General features: G+C 36.2%; 1 pseudogene; it reads right to left on the reverse strand.

The window, feature by feature from the left end:
- Nucleotides 1-1,572: 1,572 nt before the first annotated feature.
- On the reverse strand, nucleotides 1,573-3,167 carry LOC101567038 (annotated as a pseudogene).
- Nucleotides 3,168-5,489: the final 2,322 nt, after the last annotated feature.

Consider the following 5,489-nt stretch of genomic DNA (forward strand, 5'->3'; position numbering starts at 1 on the left):
AGGTGTCATCCATTATATTTACCAGTATCATCTTGTTTTGAACACTGTGGCTTTGGGGTATAACTTCAAGACTGGGATCATGATAGCTTCTGCTTTGATTTCCTTTCTCAGTATTGCTTTTGCTATTCTATGTCTCTTCTGATTTCATATGAATTGTAGCATTACTTTCTTTAGTTCTGTAAGGAATTATATCAATATTTTAATTGAAATTGCATTGAATATTTATATAAGTTTTGGAATTCTGGCCATATTGACTATATCAGTTCTTTCAGTCAAGAACAGCACACGTCTTTCTATTGTTTGATTTTTTAAATTTCCTTTTACATAGTGCTATAGTTTGCATTGTAGAAGTCTTTCATTTTCTTGGTTAGATTAATTCCTAAGTATCCAATTTTTCTTGTTGGTATTATGAATACTTTTGGTTCCCTAATGTCTTTCTCATTGAGTTTATTATTGGGTTACAGGAATCCTATTGACTTTCATGTGCCAACTTTTCATCTTGCTATACTAGTGAATTTGGTTATAAATTCTAGCAGTTTTTCAGGGGATGTGTTGGGTTTTCTCTGTAGAAGATTATGTCTTCTACAAATAAGGATAATTTGACATCTCCCTTCCTATATATATATTTCCTTTATATTTCTTTCTTTCACCAATTTCTGTGGTTAATGCTTTGTGAACTAAGAAGATCCAACCACTCCCATTAATTTAGGAGGGAATGCTGTAGTGCAATGGGTCAACACCTAATTGGGGTTCTGTTCAGAGAGTCCTTGCATATTTCTAGATCTTCATGAGTTTTACTTTTTTATTTTTCAACAGATTCAATTTTGCAGTTTTTGTATTTAAGTCTTTTAATCTATTTTGATTTAGTTTTAATTAAAGATGAGAGATATGGGCCTAGTTTCATTTTTCTGCATGTGATCAAACAGTTTTTCCCACACTATTTGTTAGAGGCTATCATCCATAGTATGTATTCTGGATCTTTTTGTCACTTTCATTATCGTTGCATTTTGTTTGCAACTATTTTGCTCAGGATTGTTGTACCTATGTTCACCAAGGAACATGGCTAGTTTCCTTCTTGAGTACTTTCTGATCCAATTTGATATCTGGGTAATGCTAGCTTAAATCAGACCAAACCTAACCAAAGCAAAACAAAGCAAACAAGCCAAACCAAGGAGTTTGGTGGCAGTATTTCCTACCTTAAAATTTCATAGTAAAGTTTGAAGAGTATTGGTATTAGTCATGCTACTTTTTCTGTGAATGTGATGGATTTTTTTTTAAAACTAATCACATTTTATTCATAGATGAAATATTTCGTTCTTATATACTTTATATATATTTTTTTAAGGCTTAAAGAGATCACTTTAATGATATACAAAAGCCTGTGGAACAGTATTCATACAATTACACAGCTCTGAACAAGTGAAACCAAGGTTACCAAACAGCTATTTTTAACATGGCATTGATAGCACCAAAAGAGTGTGTAATGATAAATAACTGTCAATGCATCACAATACACCCATCCATTTAATCAAGTAGTGGGTCTCGCGATTGCATCTTACTCTAAAATTCTCTTCACTCTTTGGATTCTCCAGACTTATGGATGTTGTCAATCTTCAAAATCATTCTAGCCATTTGTGTAGCAAGAGAGATCTGTTGCTTTTTGCCAATCAAGGTTTCTATGACATGCTGTTGCTTCAAGTCATCTGTGCCTTGTGCAGACAGTCAATGCTGAGCACGGGGTTGGCCTCCTTCACCTGCCTGGTGCGGACCTCGGTCATGGTCTGGATGGGGTTAATGCCGCTGTTCTCAGCCATGGGGATGACCTCGATTGCATCTGTGAATGCAAGCATAGTGTACTACTCAATGCAAGGTTGGACACTTGTCTGCCTCCTGGCTCACTGCCAGCACACAGGATATTTCTGCAGCACCTCAACCATACACTACATGGTTTTCCCGGATGAGGTTCCAGATGACACACAATGCATCTTGAAGGGATCGTTGTGCTTCCTTGATGATCATCTTATTCCCTCCCCTGATGAAAACAGTGATGGCCCTGGAGTTCTTGCACTGATCCATGACTAGCATCTTGTCCTTTGTTGTACCAAATGAGATCTTTTTAACCTGCCCAACAAAACCCAGCTTCTTTGTGGTGAGCTCTGAGAACCGAGGGACAATCCAGCTTCCTGTCACGATGGCAATCAACTTAATCTCAGGGCCTCCCACCCAATGAACCACAGGCAGGCTGTTCTGAAGAAGTAGATGATTTACTTCATCTTCAAAGCCCCACTGGCAAATAGCTAGGTTAACACCAGTGTTTTTAATCTGCTGGATAATCTCTTGAAACATCTTGTATTTCTGAAAGGCTATGTAGTCCTCCACTGAGTTCACATTCAGCTTGTGCTTTGGCAGTTTGAATGGACACGTGCAAATGGCAATCTTGGCGTTTTCACTTTCTTGGGCATCTGAGGGTGATTGAAATCCTTATCCACGATCATGCCCTTAATAAGCTTGGTGTCCTCCAGCCTCCCACCCACTTTGCCTTCCTCTTTGATGAGCTCACAGTCCACATCTCTTCGCTCCATTTCGGCCACAGTGAGGAACACGTTCACAGTGATCTCAGTCATTTGTGGGTGGCAGCTGTTAACTACTTTGGAGCCCAGTGTGATTTTTGCCTTCTGAGTGAGGGGTTCAGTTTCATTCATGTCCACAAAGACACTGGCACTGATCTTGTCCAGATGCTCAATGGCAGTCTGTTCATACCTGTTGGTGATTCTGATGGGGTGAATGCCCCAGTTGAACAACTGCTCAACTTCTTCCAGCAAGGCGCCATCTAGGGCAACCACCCCTGTGGTTCCATCTCCAATTTCATCATCCTAGGACTTGGACAGCTCAGCCATCAACTTGGCATTTTGATGGTCAACATCCATCATGCTTAAAATGGTGGTCCTATCACTGGTCACTGTCACATTGCCATCCTTGGCTGCCATCATCTTATCCAGGCCATTTGGTCCAAGTGATGTTCTCATTGTGTTTGCTATAGTCTTTGCTGCCATTATAAGAGACTTAAGGGCCTCCAGTCCCATAAGATGAGTCTTGTATTCTTGGTCCTTGATAATGAGGAAAGGGTGCCCATATTCATCGAAGGCAAGGGTCCCTAAGGACGTCATGGTGCAGCTATAAGACTTACTTTCCTGCACACCAGTGACCACTAGTGAACTATGTAAATTGTTTTAGAGTAATCATTTTATATTCACTATTTTTGTATATATTCCTAAAACATGTTGATAATTTGATTTTGTTTTAATATCATCATAAATCTGTTAGGGTATAAGTTATGACTATTCAATTTTATCATATGTTTCAAATTTATGTTTGGATTCGGTTATTTTTCTTTTATCTGAAGGTTTTGTTCTGCATAAATTCAATCTTTTGGATTGTATTATGTGATGTATGAATGATCATGTGGTAAGATTTTGGATTTTGTTAAGTTCATACAACTTCCAATTTTCCCACATCATCAGTAGCATTTGTGATTTTTTTGGTTATTTTTCTTTTCTCTCCTCATCACCTCTCTTCCTTTTATCTTCTCTCTATTTCCTTCATTCCTGTCCTTCCAAATGCTAATAGATAAGAGGTGATATCTTACTGTGATTATATATCTAGTTTCAAAAGCAAGGTATATCTGTTGCTTCTTATTTTCTCATGTAAAACATTTCTGTGTAAATATATGTAATTGTTTATTCCTTTTTAAAGGTATTTTTTAATTTTTTCTTCATATTCTGTAGAGACTTAAAGTTTAACATATCAATACTTGATGGAAAATACCTATTCCATGTTATGCCTAAGATGTTTGATATTCAGACAGATAGTGAGGTTAAGCTCAACTGTCTATGTTGTAAGGTAATAATAATAATCTTCCCTTCTGGAGGGTTAACAACCTAAGTCTGCAAACCAAAAATTATAGAAAAAGAAGGGCTGCAAAGACAGCCAGCATTTTGGCCCTAGCTCTTCAAGGTCAGTGAAGACTCAGCACATGGAAGAACCTGTACTGTAACATCATGTAACTCAGTTGTGTCCCAAATTTTCTGATCAAGGAGATTATGGGTCCACAGAGGAAAGTGATCCATGATGTAGAGTGTGCCCAAGGAGAGTCACATGGAGATAAAACATTTTCTCAGGCTTTCACAGAGAGCAAATTCGTCAAGCCATGGCCGTGACTCATCCACAAGGCTGACACTGACAAAGGATCTACAAACTGTGGTACAGGGTTTCAGGATAAATCCTGAGGGGATTTGACTGACCTTGTCAAATACAAAAGTTACATTTCTTGATATATAGTTCTTGCTTTTTCTTGGTCTTAATCATTCAGCAGAAGTATAAAAACGAAGTATAGAAAGTAAAGCCATATTAATATGCTGAGCTGTAAAAGGCTCAAGTCAACAACTTTTGACATTGCCAGTCTTCCGGAAAACCCACTACTTTTATTGACTACAGGACTATATTGTAATATTTTGCTGAATTCACACACCTACAATATTTAAATAACAATGGAATACCCTTCTCTGACAAAACTAAATAAAAAAAGGGGGATAAAAATTAAGGACCGTTTTGTATCTGTATATGTAAAATAGGATAGATATACAGCTGCATTCTTTTAATTCAATGAATAGAGAGATTTGCTTTAATAATGTTTGTGGACAGGATATTGTGTATGGATCTTGTACCATTAATAACCACTAAGGCAACAATATGCAATGTAGTAATTTTGAAATGGTACTACTAATTGGTTTTGAAACTCCTTGCAATTTCTCAATAAAATTATTTAAAATATATTTTTTTGAAAAAGTACATAAGCCAGTACACAAGAGGCCCAATTTCTTCCACAGTAGTAGAATTCTTTTTGCATCTATTAAAATATAAATTTTACATCAGTTCAGTGTTTGTCTCTAGAAATTAAACTGCCTGGTGTAATGTACTGGGAGATAATTTATTACTTGAACACCTGATTAATTCTGAGTTAATTTTTAATGTTGGTAGAATATCACATGATTTGTAATAGAAAAAACACATTTCAAGACAGTCATACAGCCATGGAGAATGAACTGAAGACACATTTATTCTTGGAAAATTTGAGGGGAATCTCTGGTAATTTTTCATAATTTGATTAAAAAATGACTCGTATTTAATAGAAACCCAAGAAAACCTGAGTCAAGGCAGTGCTTTATAAATCATTTCAATGTTTTGACAATTCATCTATTGTAGAAAGTGTCATAGGGGGTTTCCAATTTCATATCATAAAAACAGTATGTTTATTGAGAGATAACTTTAAGAGTAATTCTATGTGTTTGATTTCAAATTTAAGAATTTTCAAAAAATTTTAGTTACCAGGGCAATGCTGATTTTGTCAGCTTTAAATCCAACAAATTCTGATTCAAACTATGTGAGATTGGTCATAATATTTTTTCTTCAGAATGATTAATTTTTATATT

Source organism: Octodon degus, unplaced genomic scaffold, assembly GCF_000260255.1.
Source record: "Octodon degus isolate 3935 unplaced genomic scaffold, OctDeg1.0 scaffold00183, whole genome shotgun sequence".
Classification (NCBI taxonomy): domain Eukaryota; kingdom Metazoa; phylum Chordata; class Mammalia; order Rodentia; family Octodontidae; genus Octodon; species Octodon degus.